A 19,543-nucleotide genomic window follows, 5' to 3' on the forward strand; every position below is an offset into this window, starting at 1 on the left:
AGAGATCAGAGCCAATTATTTTATCCCTCTATTATAAACAGGTTCAGAGGTCTTGGAAGTAAAAGAAATAAGAGTGGAATTCCATCTCCAGACTTGGATTCTCCTTCCCAAGACAGTAACACCAGGATCCGATGAAGGACACGGGCTCACGTCATCCCCAGTTGACAATGGAGTGGGGATGTGACCCAGAGTGAGTGGCTGTGCTGGAAGAAGGGCACAGAAACTGGAGAGAGACAAGTGGGCTTGTCCAGAAGGACATCTACAGCAATAGAGACCTCCCCTCTGAATAATAGAAATGTACACAACATCATCTTATGGTACAGAGGCAGAGCCGGCCTCTGTTATTTTTGCCAGATCACATTCACGCCCTTCCCTTTGGTTTTCTCCCTGATCTGTGGCTCCGGGGCAGCCACTGCCCTCTCCCCCCAGGCTCAGAAAGGGCAAATGGGCCCAAAGTCAGATATGGCCAAAGAAAGGCAACCTTAGGACATGCTGAAACCAGCAAGAAAGAATTGATCTTCATCTGTGGGGGTTGTCAAGTTGGTGGAATACGAACCTAGAGCTCCCGGTAGTCACTTTTATCTATGGTGTGGGGAGGACAATCTTTGAATGAAGGCAATACAAAGGACAGCATAGCTAAGGGGTGGAGAAAGAAACAATGTCTTCACACTATCATTGAGTCCTTGGATTGTGCCATTCCTGAAGTCAGTACACCTTGGGCTTCCTGATATATGAGTTTGTTTGTTTGCTTGTTTGTTTTGCTTAGGCCATCAGATTTCTGTCTGTCACAGTCAAGAGTCCTGTCCAAAAACAATAGGAAACAGTCTGCACTAGGAGGCAGGCTGCCTGGCTCCATTTCCCTGCTGACTGACTGTGTGACCACAGGTAAGCTCCCAAGACTCTTTCTTCATCCAGTGACACAAAGTCATTGAAGTATTTTGATTCCTGAAGTTTCTTCCTGCCTTGACATTCTCTAAGGCATCCTCTAGACTTGACATTCTAGAATACCATTCTCTAGCTAGAAGAAAGAGCATTAATTCTATAGCTGACTTGCCCTGTTATAATAATGCCCAGCGCTTTTCTGTCATTTTCCTTGTCTTCGGTAATAGTTTTGCTCTTGACAACACCAGAACTACATGAAGCTCTCATCCCCTCACTGAAAGACTTTGGAATCCCAGCACTGGGCTGGCAAAGTTATTTAAAACTACCTTGGTTTCAGCCAATGAAATGATGCTGGCCCTAGTGGCCTTGCCTTAATAATCTAGAACCTACTGGGCAGTGGTCAGTTAATTAAACAATGAGGCCATTAGACTGATGTGGCTCTAATGCTGGGGCATCCTATGTAAGGAAACCAAAATCTAAGCTGTAAATGCCTCAAGGTTAAGAAATCGAAACCTAAGGACAACCGAACGCAAACAGCCAAGTAGGCTTTAAGCTATAAGCAATCAAATAATGTCCTTTCCTTGTTTCCGCACCTTCTCTATTTGTCTTTCCCTGAGCTCCTGTTGGTGGAGCAGCGCTCCTAACCACTTTCAAGCATGATTCCAGCCAATTTTTGCTCAAGTAAACTAAAAAATTTTAGTATGCTTCAGTTTATCTTTTAACAGCAGAAACCTGACTGTGCTGCCTAAACAAACTTCCTGATCAACCTAAAGTGAGTTCCTTAGTGCTTACTCTATGCTGGGCATTGTTATCCACTTCTTGGAGAAAACAAACTGAGAGTTAACTCCAGTCACTTAGAGATAACTGGGAAAATAGCATTCATACAGGAGAGTGCAAAGCAGCTACCACTACGCAGAAAGTTGGGAATATCTTCTGAATTTGGAAACAAGGTGGAAAGTGACCCTTTCTGAAGCTGAAGCCAAGAGGGACAGGGCCTGCCATCTGTAGAAGTAATCCACTTTGCTCTGTCTCATTTGGCTGTTATGTTTGTCTTTGAACCATAACCCCCTTCCAGCTAACACCCTTTTTTTCCCCTCCCTCCACAACTTCTTACAAACGTCTTTCTGCTTGTCTACTTGTTTCTTCTCCTTTCTGAGCCTCTCTTCACCCTTTCCTTTCCACTGTGCTTTTCTATAGAAATAGGCCTCTAATGTGACACCCTGGGGTCCTGTAGAAAGTGTGCATTGAAGGGTGGGCGGGGGTTGGAAGCACCAAGATTGAGTTCTTTAAATAACACTTAATGAACAATAAACACAATCCAGCCCAGCCAAACTGGTACTTAGCTACTAAGTACCCAGTCAATGGCCCATCTGTCATATTGTTAAGACCTTTAGAAGTTGTTTAACAAAATGTTAAATGAGATGACATTCAGCAGGCAGCAAAATGCTTGACTGCCTAATGCAACCCAAAAGAGCTGGCCTGGTGGCAGTGTTTGATATAATGCTTTGTATTCCCCTCCCAAGAACCCCAGAGCAAGAGGTCTCCCTGCCTGTCACTTTCTATCTCCGTAAAGTGAGCCTGGGGTGGGAAGGACACGATTACCATTGGCAAGGAGGCCCTGGCCAGCTGATGAAGTGCTTTTTCTGAGGAAGCATGACTGCGAGGGGGCACCTGGAAGTGAAGCCAGTGGAGAGAGAAAAATAACTCACCTGGAGTTTCATTCTCCCCTTTTCCTTGTCGACAATGGACCCCACCTCTCTCTCCATTGGCCTGGAGGGGAGAAGGCAGGGGTGGTAATGAGACTCGACTTTTTCTAAGAGCTGAAATATGAAGCCAATTACTAAGGGGAAGATTTCCAGCAAATTGGCTCCTGATAGCTCACATTTATCTGCTTTAGATTTGCATAGTCGGGCAAGAGAGGCTCTCTGCTTTGGTCCAGGTAACAAAGACAGAATCTGTCCAGCGGGAGATGAATGACTTATTCAACTTTCCTTCAACCCTTGTATTCAGAGTTCAACAATTAAAGACAATAACAAACAAATCACAAATCACACAAAGAACTGTGTTAAGAGGAGAGGAAAAAAGAAGTCTTTTTCCCCTTTGGCTGATGGTATGAATATTGAAAGAGCCTCCTGGATGGGGTTAAACAAAGAGTAGGCTGTCCCAAAATATTGCAATGATGAAATTCTTTCCTGGAAACTAAACTTCCAAATTCTTTTCATTTTCTTCCTCCTAGGCTCAGAATTCCTTGGCCTTTATCCTACGTTCAAACAGTTACTTCAAGGTAGGAACCAAATTTCTAGCAAACTTGACCAGCCCTCAGAACCCCACAGGAAATAGAAACTGTATTCTCACCTTGCAGGTTAAAAAAATTAATAAAATCTAGTCTTACAGAAATGAATCCCCACCTATAAAATCATCTCACACAACTCAACAGTAAAAAAGACATATAACCCAATTTTAAATGGGTAAAGGACTTGAACATTTCTACAAAGAAGATACATGAATGGCCAATAAGCACACGATATGGTGAAATGAGGCTTGACCTCATTCACCATTAGGGAAATGCAAATCAAAGCCACAATGAAATACCGCTTCACATTCACTAGGGTGGCTATAATAAAAAAGACCGATAATAACAAGTGTTGGTGAGAATGTAGAGAAATTGGAAACGTTCCATGGGTGATGGGCATATAAAATGATAGAGTGGCGGAGAAACAAACTTTCCTCTCGCCTCAAGGTTCTTCTTGCTGGTCTAAAAATCAAATAGACATGAGGCAGATTAGCAAGAGAAAATAACCAAATGTTATACATACATATGTATGGGAACCCGGCCTACATGAAAGTCAGAGATCCTACATGCATGAGAGGTTCAGAGATAGAAAGGGAACATGGGTATATAAGACATCCTGAGTTAGGGATGAGATACGGTGCTTTGGGAGCTTTAAATGGTCATTGCAGGATGATAAGAGCAAATGCTTAATAAGTAGAAGTTTGTTCTGCCCTATACATAGGTCAAAAGATGTTATCTCTGATAATCTACCATTTCAAGCAAGGACTCTAATTCAAGTTCTTCTAGGTAGTTAAAGGGAGAGGCAGAAATTTTTCTTGAACCTAAAGCTAAAATTGCCCTTAGCTCAAAACAACCTACATACCATAAAAGCACATCTTGGGGTGACTTGCTCTGAATTCCCACACTCCGGTCACTTTGGGCAATAGTTCCTTAAAATATTAAACATGAGTTACAGTTGACCCAGAAATTCCACTCCTGGGTATATACTCCAAAGAAATTACAATATACATGCAAACAAAGACTTGCACACGAATGTTTATAGTAGCATTAGTCATAAAGAACAAAATGTGGAAACAGCCCAAATGTCCATCAACTGATAAAAGATAAACAAAACGTGTTATATCCACACAATGGATTCAGCCATAAAAATGAATAAGATATTGATACATGCTACAGCATGGATGAACCTTGAAAGCATCATGCCAGGTGAAAGAAGCCAGTGACAAAGGACCACATATTGAATGATTCCATTTATATGAAAAGTCCAGAACAGACACATCTATACAGACAAGAAGTAGATTAGTGGTGGCTCAGGACTGGGGGTGGCAGGTACAGGGAAGGTGGTTAAGAGGAGTGACTGCTGATGGGTATGAGGTTTCTTTTAGGAATGATAACAATGTTCTTAAAGTAGCTGTAGTGATGTGAATATATTAAAAACCAATTGAGTTGTACATTGTAAATGGGTGAATTGCATGGCATGTCGATTATATTGCAACAAAGCAGTTAAAAAAGAGAAACATAACCAGAACTTTTTTTTTTAATTCCTGCATTACTTTCCTAGGGCTGCCATAACAAAGTGCCATAAACTGGATCAAATTTATTGTCTTATAGTTTGGAAGACATTGGTAACCACAGAACCAGTTCAAAATTGTTGTGTTCTATTTAACAAGATACTGAGTTGGTTTTCAGAGACAACAGACGAAACCAAAAGTCATACAGCCAAAACATGTGCAGAGGAGAGAACTTTGACCCCTAGCTGCACCCAGAACAGAAGTCTTGCCCCACCCCCCCACCAAACACACACACACTCCGAATCAAAGGCATGGGGTATAAATGGAACCTGAATACTGGAACCCTTTCAGAAGGATAGGATCTGTTGTTCAGAAAGATCCATGCTGATGCCCCTTACCATAAATGGCCAAACTCAAAAGTCCTCCAATTAAAACTTGCCCTACCAACACTTTTACATACCCATTCACTCAGAAAAGACTTATGAAGGGTCTTTGAAGACCAGGCGTCATGATGACCTTGAGGACAAAGGGGTGAAGAGTCTCTGTTTCCTCATTTGCAATATGTAGGGAGTTGGTTTTGACCAGAGACCCCAGCCTTGTGCCATAAACAGATTACAAGTTTGCCCATTCTTCTCAGGGCTCAGTACAACCAAAGGCCCCCAACGCCTGGTTAGCTCCAACCACAAGCAGCTTCATTCATTTACCCCAGTGAACTTGTCCAATATAATTCTCCATGTATGGTTAAAAGAAGTTAGGAAATAGAGGGCTGGTTAGACAAGGGATCAGCAAACTATGACACAGGCTAAATCCAACCTACCATCTGTACAGCCTGCAAGTTAAGAATGGTTGGGGGGAAATTAATAATTAAAAACATAAAGCCATACTTAAATGGTTAGAAGTAGTTCATGAAACAGAAATTTTCAAATTTTAGTGTCCATAAAGTTTTATTGAAATACAGTTGTATTAGCTTTTCCAGGCAAACAGAACCAAAAGGATATGTAGAGATATACAGGAAGAGATCTGTTACGAGAAATTGGCTCACACAATTATGGAGGCTGAGAAGTCCCACAGTCTGCCATCTGCAAGCTGGAAGCCCAAGAAAAGCGTGTGGTGTAGATCTAGTCCCAACCAAGGCCTGAGAATTAGGGGAGCCAATGGTATGTCTCAGTATATGTCCAAAGGCCCAAGAACCAGAAGCTCTGATGTCTGAGGGCAGGAAAGATGGATGTGACAGCTCAAACAGAGCAAATTCACCCTTTCTTGCCTTCTTGTTTCATTCAGGCCCTCAACAGATTGGACGATGCCCACCCACATTGGTGAAAGAGATCTCCCTTATTCAGTCTACTGATTCAAACACTAATTTCTTCTGGAAACACTCTCACAGACATCTTATTGGCCATCTTGGCATCCCTCAGCACCATCAAACTGACACATAAAATTAATCATCACCACAGCCACACTTATTCATGGAAGGGTTGTCTGTGCCTGCTTTTGCTCTACAGTGGAAGAGTTGAAAGGTAGCAGCAGAGGCCACATGGCCCACATGCCCCAAAATTTTACTATCCGGTCTTTTACAAAGAAAGTTTGTCAACCCTTTTTTTTCCCACAGACTATCATTTACACACAGTTCCCTAGGGGATACTGTTAAAATGCTGATTTTTATCCCATAGCTATGGGATGGAGCTAGAGATTGTTTTTCTACTGTTGGGAGGAAAAACTTTTCCTCTGTGAACTTAGGTTCCAGTGGTCTGCGGCCTGTGAATTAATGGACAATAGACAGATTAACAAGAGGAAAAAAGTTCATTTATGCGTCTACATGGGATTTACTGAGCAATAACTAACTTACGGAATATCCAGGAATAAAGGTTTATATACCACCTTTAAAAAAAGGTAGAGGGGGAGGGGTTAGAGCTTCAGTGAGAAAGTATGAAGCTTCCATTGGGGATTTCATGCAAATGGGAATGGGCAATCTGTCACCTTCCTAAAATTTGCAAGATACTCCCTTGGAGGGGGGGCTAATGATAGCTGTATTTTCTGGAGGCTCTACTTTAGTTAGATAAGAAAAGTTCAGATAAGATTTCAAATGTTGTCCAGCTGGTGTTGCTCAGCAGCTGAGCATCGACCTAGGATCCAGGAGATTGTGGTTCGATTCCCGGTCAGGGCACATGCCCTGGTTGCAGGCTCGATCCCCAGCAGGGGGTGTGCAGGAGGCAGCCGATCAATGATTCTCTCTCTCTTTCTCTCTCCCTCTCTTTCTGAAACCAATAAAAATATATTTTTTTAAAAAGATTTCAAATCTTGTTACTTTTTTAAAATCTTTATGCCAAAACTGTGACCCCTTCACTACCAAGCCCCCACATGATGCTGATGCTGCTGACCCAAGGCCCACAGTTTGAGTTGCAAGGGTCTATGGACCATCTCAGTGTCACCTCCAGCTCTCCAATACTGAGATTCTGCATTGCTGGAGGGGGGGATATATATATACCATCAAACATCCTAGATAGGCCATTCTCTTCTATAAGGAAAAAGAGATCAGAATAAAGGCAGTCAGCTAGAACAGGGTTCTGTCATCCCTTATTTACAAAACAGCAATTCTTCCCGCTGTTATCAATACCCAAAGACTCGGGGCTCCCTACGCCCAGCAGGCGGTAGCAAACTCTAACTGCCATAGGAACAGAGAACAGCCCTGCTCACCAGGCCACATCCTGCCGGGGAGTCTAATATATCCCCGAACTCAGGACTCCTTCATCCTGTGATAGCCACCAAACCCCACCCGGCCCTGCCCCAAGCTGAGCTAGGCCCCACAGCCTGGGCCAGTCCTGCCCCCCTTCTGCCCAGAGTCTAAGAGCTTGCTGATCTCAGTAAGAGAGACCCATTTGAAATGGTATCCTTGGGCACAAGTACCAAACTGACTCTTTATTAACTACTTTCTGATACCCGAATTTCTGCTCCTCTCCCTTTCACTCCTCCTGCCAGTCAGGCAGCTGCCTGAAGCAGAGCCAGATGGGAGACATTCAATAAAGTTGCTAGCTCTTCCCCCATAATCCTGAGATTTACAGTGTTAATTTAAAGCCCTCAGACATCTGTGACACCATACCACCTTGGCCAATTTTTCCTCAAGGAGCTGTACGGATTTTCTAAAGAATTCACTGTTAGATCAATATTAGCTTTAAAGAAAAAGTTGTACCCTGAAGTCAAAGCAACCATATTGCTAAACTACTCTCTAATTCTGTGTAACGGGGAAAATGCTTACAGGTAAGCACCATGTCTAGACAGGCTAAGAAACTTACTCAAGTTGCTCCTGCTTTCAAAGGAGGGCAGGAAACGGGGGACTTTGACATTACTCATAAATTAATGTCAAAATATGCCTTTCTCACTATACACAACAATTATAGGTACAGACTGTGTAGGGAAGGGAGAGAATCTTACTGTAATAATGGAAAGAACTTGGGCCAAGGATCTCTAGAATAGCATTAACAGACCTTTCTGGAGCAATAGAAATATTCTATATCTGTGCTGTCCAATATGGTAGCCACTAGCCACATATGGTCACTGAGAATTTGGAATGTGGTTAGTGAGACTAAGAACTGAAGTTTTAATGTTAACTAATTTAAACTTAAATGACCACCATATTGAGCAATGTAGCTCTAGACCCCACTCCAGGGGTGTGATGTAGGGCAAGTTATTGAACCTCTCTGAATTTTCACTTCCACTTTGGAGCTCTTGAGAGTGAGAATAAGAAATGCCTATTTTCCTTGCAGTTGTTTCAATCAATAATCCATGAATAAATACAACAGTCATCCTTCTAGTTAGGGATATACTTAGGAATGGCCCTCTCACTCTCGCTCTCGCTCTCGCTCTCGCTCTCGCTCTCTCTCTCTCTCAAAAGTGTTAGTGACTTATCACGGATGGAGGCCTCTTCTACAATGTTAGCCTGGCCACTAGCACCTCTCCTACTTTTCTACCAACACACACAAAAATTAAACTTCCCTTGTTCCATTTTGGCAACAATAAACCAATAAACCCAGGCTGACCTGCACCATGAGCTCTGTGTCACAATAAAGGCATTTTACCTGCACACTGAAGGGAATTCTCCAGTGCAGGGTCACAGGGCAGAGGGCCGTGGAGAGCCTGACAGGGCCACAATGCCCACACGACCTGCCGCCCGCTGCGACAGCCTGGCCCTGCTCTGCAATCCTCAGGTAATTTCGGAGCTGCCTGCTACAGGGTTTGAAGGGAGGAGGGAAGAGCAATTATGGAAAAGATTAGCATGCAAATGGTGCCAGCAGGTTATGGGCAGAACTCTCAGCGAGGACTGCGGCCGTCAACTGAGTTGGAGCAAATCATCCTGCTATAAACTGAAGTCATTAGCTTTTTTATCAAAGGAAAACACATGTCTGTCAGTATTTTAAGTGTGTTATTCTGAAATATTTTAGTCCCATGGGAAGGACTGGAGACTCAAAATATAACATTGAAGACGCAGGATAGAATATCATTTTACCTAAAAGACATAGTGAATTTTGTTGTTTAATTTATCCACTTCATCTCACGTGTGTCTTTTTGTTCCCGTGTCTGGGTGTCCTCAAAGCTCTGGTTCTCAAACATCAGGCTAAGGACAGGTTATGCCAACATTTTTACCAGTTCAGGGAATATTCTTATTCTTACAGATAAGAACACTGTAATCAATTCTTTTATTTGACTAAATTTGTTTCAGATAAAGATTCCTATTACATTGGCCCTACTTTTGGGTATTTAAAAATTCTTTATTTTATGAAGTGATTGTGATTCTAAATGGGACCTTTTTTTTTTTTCCAGTTTGTTTTTGGTTTTTGTAAATATTCTTGCAAGCAAAATTAAAAGTTACCAACTGCCAGTTTTGTGTTTTATCTGTTTTACTGGGTGATTAATTCCCAATGTCTAGGATTCCCTGGCTTAGATCTCAAGGGAGATACTCTGTCTTCCACCAGGGCTGGGGAGGCCGTGGTCCATATAAGAGGACTCAGCATGGAACCGCTTCAAAATCCCACTCCTCTATGTTCCCTCAGTGGAGCAAATGGTTTACCTATTCCCAAGTATGGGAAAAAAAAGGCTGTTCTGATTTCCAGCTCTAAGAGCATCACCACCCCAATGACCTCTGCTTGGCACAGACTAGCTTCAGATAAAATAAAATAAAAGTCTCTTGACGAGACAATGAGCTGGGAAAAAAGTTATAGTGATTGTAATAAACTTTCTATTCATCTAGCCATTTTTGTTATAGATCATACCCCTCTGGACAACAGTATTCCCAAATGTGAGTGGCCCTCACATCACTTCCATGCTTTCCGAAAGGAATAAGGTAAACCCCAATTTTGCAAACTTGAAGTGTTGGGAAGAGCACAGTATTATCGGGGAGAGAAATTGGTAACCAGCACTTGGGAGAAAAATGCTGTCAGAATAATCAGGATACTTTTTCTACCATCAAGAAACAGCAGGAGGTTTTGCAGGTAGCAAGACGGAGGTGTGAGCACACGGGAGCCTGTAGAAGATGGGCAGTGCCAGGGGGGAGGGAGGCAGAGGAAGGCGTAGCCAAGAAGCTAAGCCCAAGAGGGCCACTGGGATGATCACAAGGATGGAAGCTAAAGTCCCCAGGTAGGAGCCAATTCAGGAGGACTCTCCAAAGCAAAACCAAATCAATGTCTGCAAAAGGGACACTCAACAGAGGGTGAAGCCTGAGGCTTTGTGGCCCCCACACCAAGGATGATAGCTGAAGTATGCAGAGCGTGACTCTATGCCAAGCTCTCTGCAGCTGCCCTCTGTGCATAGGTTAACTCATTTCATCCTCACAGCAACCCTGTGAGGCAAAAGCCAGCGCTACCCACTTCCTACAATTATTGGGACTTAATCACCCAATGAGGAACTGAGGCTCAGATGGGTTAACTAATTGCCTTAAGTCACAAAACCAGTAAGTTGGAATTTGAAGCCAACTGTGGCCTGATACCAGGGCACTTGGTAATAGGGACAGCTTTGCTACAAGAAATACAAGGCCAAGGCCATTTCCAATGGATCCTTGAGAGAGAGAAATTAGATGAGAGGATCTTGAAATAGCTATTTTTGAGGGAAGTTTTAATCATTTATTACATTAAGGCCAATTTCCTACCTACTTTCTGGAGATGAAAGGAAAGCAGTTTGGGGTATTTTTTTTTTCTTGGAGTCATGGAGTGTTAGAGCTACAAGGATCGTCAGACACCTTCTGGCCCAACTCCTTTGTCTGACACCAGGACACAGAGTCTCATGAAGGTGAAATGACTGTTGCAAGGATCCATACTTACCAGTTGTGATTTCTATGGAAGCTCAAGTTGACAGTCTAGGTGAAGTAAGTTCATGTATAATTTGGTGTATAACAGAACATGTCACCCCACTTTGGCTTACTAGTTATTTTGAGGCACTTGAAAAATAGCAGGTGTAAGAAAGACTCTCTGACCTCCCCTTTCTACCTAAAAGCAAGTCATCAAATATCCCAGGAGAAAGCTGCCTTCCCTGTACCAGGTACTGAAGAATACTCTTGTTACCAGTGGCTGGGAGCCGATGCCAAAAATGCACCTGTACCAAAAACCTACTAAAATAACCCATATCTTCCCTTAGATCCCCACATATATTTCCTAGTCACTATCCCAAATTTATAGCCCTAGCCCAAACCCTTTGTCTTGTCACATCCCCATAATTTATCTTTCATTGGTAAGCTTTGGGGCCTGACAGCTTCTTTGAGTCTTCATTTTCCTTCTCAAGAATCCCATGTACATGGAAGAACATTAAATAAACTTGTATACTTTTCTCCTGTTTCTCTATCTTTTGTCAGTTCAATTCTTAGGCCAGCCACAGACCCTAAGAGGGTAGAAGGAAGGTTTTCTTTCCCTACAGTTCCAACAGAGTTAAAATGTATCACGCATTATCATTTCAGTACCTAAAATAAGCTGGGCTCAGAAGTATGCACTCAGGCAATGGGTTTAAATAATTCTGTTGACTCAGAAAAACAACAAAAACCAAACCTTTCCAAACAGCAGAAGAAATGTGACTATAAAGTTGCAGGGCTCTGCGTGGTTAATAGAAAGTCTCATTGCAATGTGACCACCAGGCTCACTTCTCAGTGCCTATAACCAAGACGACAATAAATTTTGCTTAAGACTATGAACTGGTGATGGTACAGGCTTATGTATATTTTATGCCTATAACCAAATGGGCTTTTCTTTGTCAAAAAGGGACTAGACTTAGAGCTCTACCATATTTTATCTGGAATTATATATGATTCAAAATCAGCTTGAATCAAAATTAGTAACCAGATAATTTCTTAATCTTCTTATCCTCCTTGAGAGTTCTTGTCTTAAAATTCATCGTGAAGGTAGCAAAGATGAGCCACTGGATATTTCTGCAAACCTTTGACTTCACATGGATCTCTACAGCTTTAGCTAATTTCTCACAAGATCAATGGTCTTTAACATGGCTAATGGGACTTAACAGTCACACAGAGCACTGCCTCATTCTGGTAATTTACACTCAGTCTCAAAAAAAAAAAAAAAAAAAAAAAGTATATTCCAACCACAAACCTACAGTATCGCTTTAAATTGAAATAATAAATTCCAAGATAAGTAGTAGCAAAAAGAATAAGACCCTCTAAATTCTAATATTGTGTTAACTTCCCCAAATACATGAGTTCTCTTAGTAGCATGGTAGAGTTAGGGCAATAGAGGTATCTTGAGTTAAACAGTGATTTCACAAGATGAGGTCGTCATTTAAAAATCAGAATTTGACCCTCAAAAGTCATGTAATTAACTTTTCAAATGATCTTCATATGCAACTCTTGCCAAATTACAAACACCTTTTTATACAGTAGAAGGTAGCACTGGTGTTCCACATGAAGATGTGGATGGCAGGATGAGGGCTGAACAAATAGAGGAATAGTCCAGAGCCTATGTCACCATAGGTCAGCAGTACGGGCAGGGAGAGGTTTGCACAGTCAGACATGAATCTTGGCTTATAATCCATGAGACTATATTGAGTGTGAGAGGCAGGAAAGTTGGTTTACCAAGAGCCCACAAGAATACTTCCAGGAAGAAAACCTAAGGCTAGTAATGAAGCTGAATCAGAAACCAGAACACCAGATAGATGTCAGAGTCAGGAACACATTCTGCCTGTTTTTCTAGATGTTTAATAAACAAAGAGTACTGTGATCAAAAATGTTTTGGCATGTACTGGGTTAAGTAGGTTTTCTGTTTTGTCATTTGACCCCAGCAGTTTTGCTCTTTTAATATACTGGTGTCCACCATGAATCTCCAAGAGGCATATGTCGGGTATAGTGTTACCAAATTCATTGACCAGGAACTGTTTGTTCACCAAAGCATCTTTGGGTCATGTGTACAGAACAGCTTTCAGAAATTCCAAATCTGGTCAAAATGTCTGATTTTAAAGATAAGAACATTGAGTCCCAAGAAGTTAAGAGATTTGGCTGGCTTGGCATGGCCATGTAGACACAGAGCTGGGACTAGAACCATCTGGAGTGCCTGGTGTGTGGCTCTCACAGCTCACTATGTGGCCTACCTTTTTCTCTTCTCTTTGCTGAAGCCAGCCTCCTTTAGACACTGATGAACTCAGGAAAGTAACAGCTGCATTTTTCTTATTTAACAGCAGCCAAACAAACCCAAAGGCACCTCTGCCAAACCTTCCTGACAGGAGGCCCATGACTGTCTGTCTGCTTCCGGCCTTTCCCTCCACCCAAGTTCAGTAAACAACTACGATTTCAATTATAACAGGGACATTCTTTCAATTCCAGAAAAGCTGCAGAGAAGCTCTTCTGTGATTAATAGCTGATTAACTTCTCCTGCCAAACATCTGCGAGCTCCATTAATTAGACACAATGCTAAGCGGTGAACAGAGGAGCCTTGCAAACACCAGGCCTGAGAGAATTTTACCCTCAGTGGGACTCACTACTTCAAGCCATGCCTCAGGCTCAGAGCTGATCCTCCAAAAAGAAGGCACAGCAGGGAGCAGGAGGAGCACTGGGTTCTGAATCCTGAGGTCTGCATTCTAGATCCTTCTTTTTCTGAGTTCTCTGAATGTTGCCAAGAAAGTCTATTTACCTGTTTCCTATGTTTAAAAAGGTGTAGGTGGGGATCTAAAAATGGGGGGTGGGGAATGTAATTAGCCCAATATAGTCTAGACTCAAACACTCCTAACTCAAAAGCCATCGGTGGCTTCCTATTGTTTACTGAACATGGGTCAGACTCCCTGGCCTGGTAGCCAGCCTCTGAGATGGCCCCCAATGATCACGGTCTCCAGATGTTATCTTGTGTAATCTCTCCTGTTGAGGGTAGACTGTACTTTGTAACTCAGTTCCATTGACTAGAATAAGTGATGATGTGACTCTGAGACTAGGTCATAGAAGGCAGTATGGAAGCTCTCTCTTGTGCTCTTAGATCACTTGCTTTAAGAAAAAACAATTGCCAGGTCATGAGCAGCTCTATGGAGAGGCCCACATAGTGAGGAACTGAAGCCTCCAGCCAACAGCCACATGTGTGAGCTTGGAAGAGGACCCTCTAGCCCCAGTCAAGCTTCAGGTGATTGACTATGTTCCCACAAACACCTTGATCACAGCTTTGTGAGAGACCATGAGCCAGAACCATCCAGCTAAGCCGCTCCCAGATTCATGACCCACAGGAACATGAAATAATAAATGTTTATTATTTTAAGCTGCTAAATTTGAATATTTGTTGCTCAGCATTTGATAACTAATACATATTTTGGTACCTGGAAGTGGAGTTCAGCTGTAACAAAAACCTAACATATGGGAGTTACTCTGGAATCAAGTAGTGGTCAGAAGATAGAAAGCTATAGCATTTGGAGGAAAAGGTTATTAGTGAGAGCTTTAAGTGGCTTGAACACACTGTTCGAAGAATTTTGTGCTTTGAGGAGGTCACTGGTGAGAAAAATGAGGAACCATTTTTTGGAAAGTGGAGGAAAGGGGTTCCCCATTACGTAGTGGTAGAAAGTTTAACAACACTGTCATCTGCAATAATGTGGAAGGTAGGACACATAACTCATGAAATGAGGTAAGACACATAACTCATGAAATCTAGCTAATGAGATTTTCAGCCAGAATGTTGAAGGTACCATGTAGTTTCTTTTTGCTACTTATAGTAAAATGCAAGAGAAAAGAGAAAAGCTAAGAAAAAAAAAACCTTGTTAAGACCTCAGATCCTAAAAGGTGAAAACTTTGGTAAGACTAATAGAACCGAAAAAAGGAGGCCCTTCTGGCTTAAAGTCTTGCCCTGCCCTTTGTCGATAACATTAACACTATAACTCCCATTGATTAATCATATTTTAAAAGCATTTCCACCTGCATTTCCCAAATTTGATTATCCCAACAGTGGGACTTAAGAGGGCAGATTTGAATACATGAGCAACCCAGAGAGATGGGCAATTTGCCCACTATCTCAATCATAAAATAATCTAACTCCCAGTCAAGCGCTCTCCGCACGTCATGAAGCCACGTCATTTAGCAAGGAGACCTTCGAAAGTATGTTCAGAATTCTGGATAGCTCCATAGGCTGTTATATATGGATATTTTAACCTTTTGTTTTTAAAGCACGTATTTCTTTTTAGCTGAAATCTGTGATATTTATCTAAATCGGACCTGTCAGCTGATTTCTCAACACCCAGGCCCTGGGCCCACATGTGCTGCGACTGTTTTCACTTCGCTTCTATCCCGAGCAGAACGGCATGTCCTCCATTCCCTCGGAGATGAATCTACTCACATAGGAGTTAGCGACCAGAGCACACTTTATGGAAGCCTGTCCAAGAGGCAGACCGTACCACGGCCAGCGGTGTACAAACCCCCACGAAGTATTCCTTTCCTTCTCAGTTTCCCTTGGATGTGCTTCAAAATAAAAAGAGAGAGGAAAGAGTATAGTGAAGATATAGGTGCCAAAAAAACCCCCCAAAATGGCCATGAATGGTAATGGGTACATGGGGGTTCATTTGAGTATTCTATTTTTTAATATGTTTCATATGTTTGTGCTAAGACATTAAACAAACATAGTCCCCCACCCACCTTAGCTGTGAGGCCTTGGGGTTTCTCGTGTGTTTCTCCCTACTTTTCTCAGATTCTCTCCCCGCAACATCCCGAAACTTGAACTTCCCCTTCTCTCGAGCACCCAGGTCTTCCCTCCCCCCCTCCTCTCCCTCTCTCAAGCTGGCCTACAAAACTAACCACGAATTCAGCAAAACAAAGGACGCCCCAAGGCACAGGGCCACCCTCCCTCCAAGGCAGTTCAGTGACCATCTTTTGTTAGGTGAGCATACTTTGGGGGCTTAATCCCCCGCCAAAGTGGTTTATCAAAGTAACTCTCCCAACCGCCTACGGGGCTTTCCTCAAGAATACTGGTGAATGACATTTTCTCCATCTTGTTACACTTATTATTCTAAATTCTTTTGCACTTTGGTCAAAAGAAACCAGTCATTGAAACTTGATTTTGAGAACCAAAGCTCGTATTCAACAACTTCTGAAAAGAGTGGTTAATTCTATTTGAGTTTCTCTCCATAGTCCCATTCAAAACAGGTTGTGTGTATCTAAGAATAAATGGAGTCACCACACAAGAGGTTTATTATCAGAGCTAAGCTTCGGGAAGCCACTCTCACTACTTAATGCTGAAAGGCCGGCGCAGAAAGAAGGAGGGATCCGGGCTGCAGGGGCCGAGGGAGGCGGGTCAGGAGGAAGACGGGGGCTGACAAACAGGAGGAAAGGGGGCCAAGTGGGGAACGACTGAAAAGCCACTGTCGTCAAGCACATCGGTACAACTCTCTTTGCTGTGCCAGCTCAAAAGAAGGAAAAAAATTACCCGTGCAAATCTGAGTCAACTTCAGTTTCTTTTCCCCGCTTCCCGAAGCCTTTGCCCCTCTTTTCGTGTCTTCATTTGGCCTGTGTTTTGGTTTCCACTGGCTTTGCGGGGCTTTGTGTTATTTTCACCACCTCTCTTGGTTAAAAAAGATAAACTTAGCTGCAAGGACCGTGAAGACCTGAACATTGACCTGACTACTTATTCTGCCTGCACAGGGTCAGCATTTGATGTTTAAATCAGCCCGCGCCTGTTTTGTTGTTGTTTTTGTTAGTTTTTGTGAAACTCGCCAGTTTTCTCGCAGCTGCACCTGCTGAGCAAAAAAAAAAAAAAAAAAAAAGCCCTGAGAAACGGAGACTGGTCCCTCTGAAGGGGACCCAGGGCCAGATTATGTCAACAATTCCCCTGCCCTGAAAGGAGCTGGGCTGACGGGTCCCGTGTTGTCAAATGACAATTGTAACTCCTTGCATTTCAGGAGTCACGCACAAATGGTTCCATCTGAAGCCCTCTGGGTAATAGTAGCCTTTTGAGGTTATGATATCTCGGGATGGAATTCAATAAGAGAAATTCACTTTCCGTTGAGCCCTTGGAACAGAGCCAGGCGAGCCTAACAATACACTGTGCTTCCAAAGAAAGCTGGACTTATCCTTTCTTTGCTCCTTCCTTTTTCTCCCGGCTTCTAACCCTGTTCACACGTTACCTCTCCCCACTCCCACTCTCTCCTTCTATCAGGGAGCCGCGGAGCTTTTCAAAATAAAACCCAGCGCTTAAATGGGAGCAGCTTGTGTAGAGCGACACAAGCTCCCACACGCGCAGCCTTGAGAACCCACCCTTTCCTCGCCGACCTCCGCTGCTGCAACCAGGCCCACGCTCGGAGCCCGAGACGGGAGACCAGGGCTGATCACAACCACGTTTTCCATCACTTGTTCAAAGGAGTTTGACTTCTTTCTATTTTTCCTTTTAGACTGAAAGCAGGGGACGTATACAATGCCTGCTCTTCTCTCTCTCTCTCTCTCTCTGCTTGGTTTATTCTTCATTGTGCCAAGGCTTCCCTCTAAATAATTATTATTTCTTGGCCTAGAAAAGGTTGTAATTCTCTTTGTCTTTTGCATTTGATCATCCAAGTGGATTAATGTGGGTGTTAAATGGGTGGAAGGAGCTGTTTTCTTTGTCAGACTCTCTTACTCATGGTTCTGATTTCACACTCCCGGCCCCCCCACCCGCGCCTCCCGCTCCTGCAGGAATCCGGGTGTCTTCTCGCACACCGCTCCCTTTTGGGAGCACCTTCCTTTGGGAGCCTGGGATAAGTCGATGTGTAAAAGGACACACCACACAAATGCACGGCCTTGTATCAATCAACTCTGAGCTCGTGTAGGGGGTGAGAGGTGGGTGGGTTTGTGCTTTTCTTTTGGTCTATTATCAGCTGCAGCTTAAAATTTATTTTTCTAAGAATCTCTCTCATTCTAAAGTTGCCAGCTCAAGGGGCTGGCTTTGGGGTTTGCTTATTTTCCTCTCAGGTAAAGCATAAAGGAGGTAACTGTTAAATAACATTTAAACCAACACAAGTGAAGGGTCAACCACCCCAAGTCCAAAGCTTGGGGTCCCCTGTCCTCTCGTGAGGACAAAGCAAGGTCTTCTTCTAACCTCAGGTGCAGCGCCTTCGACTGGATTCTTTTAAGGAGGTTCCACCACCCACCATCCATGGACTCTCCCTCCCTGAAACCATCTCCCCTGCATCCATTCTTATAGAAACATGCTATGGTGAAGTCGGGATTAAGATTTTAGAAACTTAGCCTGGCCAGACGTGGCTCAGCGGTTGAGTGTCGACTTAGGATCCAGGCGATCAGGGTTTAATTCCTGGTCAGGGCACATGCCCAGGTTGTGGGCTCTATCCCCAGTCAAGCGCGTGCAGGAGGCAGCCGATCAATGACTCTCTCATCATTGATGTTTCTATCTCTCTCTCCCTCTCCTTTCCTCTCTCTGAAATCAATAAAGACATATTTTTTTAAAGTAATAAAAATAAAAATAAATTTTAAAAAAATTTAAAAATATTTAGAAACTTAAAAGCTATCATGTGTGAGTAAATGTGAAAGCTCTCTACAAACTTAACAAAAGACACTTGGAAGGGCTTGGTCCACCCTCTCCATAGGAAGTGTCCTGGAGATAAGACTGTCTGGGAGAAGCAGCCTGGCAGACAAACTTGAAGACATTTCACCAACTGGTATTAAGATAGTTAGTAGACCTAAGGATTTGGTTGGGGCCTGGAGGTTGCAGTCATTGAAATCAAGTGCATCTGAGGCCCCACCTGTGATGAATCCCTTGGCAACCCAAACAGTTCCATGATGTTCCCTAGAGTCATCCAGTCTTTGTCTTCATCCCACAAAGATTCCTTCCCTACTAATCATGATGAACCCTTAGAGAAAGACGCTAGCTGGCAGAGTCACTAAGACCTTCCTACAACCCTGTCCATGAAGCTCCAAAATTATGACATTCCAAGTACCAGTGGGGAGTCACTGTGTTTGAGCATAGAAATTTGATGGACAGCATTACTTGCATGTGACTATATGGTCACCTAGCCATCAGGACGACTGATTGTATTCATATATCTATTATCTATCTAGGCAAACATGAGGAATAGATTTTACCTCAAGTACCAATTCCCATTGATTGGTAATGGCTATCTCAAAAGCTGTTCTGAAAAAGATCCTAAAGCCAAATCCAAGCTTAGCAGACAAAATACTAAGATCAATTAGCTGTGCCTGCCATGGGCGAGAGTGGTAATATTGATGCTGCCTATTAGCTTTTCCTGGCAAGGGAATTATGAAGGCTAAAACAGAAGACTTCACAGCAACATTTCAAATTCTGCCAAGTGGAAAAACCCTACGTATCTCCAGAACAAGTGTCTCAACCATTTAAAATGTGTTTCTCTCTAATAGCTACTGATTGAGTATCTACAGTGTGCCAGGCACTATGCTATGGTCAGCACTTACATC

The sequence above is a fragment of the Miniopterus natalensis genome, chromosome 13 (assembly GCF_054644295.1).
Source record: "Miniopterus natalensis isolate mMinNat1 chromosome 13, mMinNat1.hap1, whole genome shotgun sequence".
Classification (NCBI taxonomy): Eukaryota; Metazoa; Chordata; class Mammalia; order Chiroptera; family Miniopteridae; genus Miniopterus; species Miniopterus natalensis.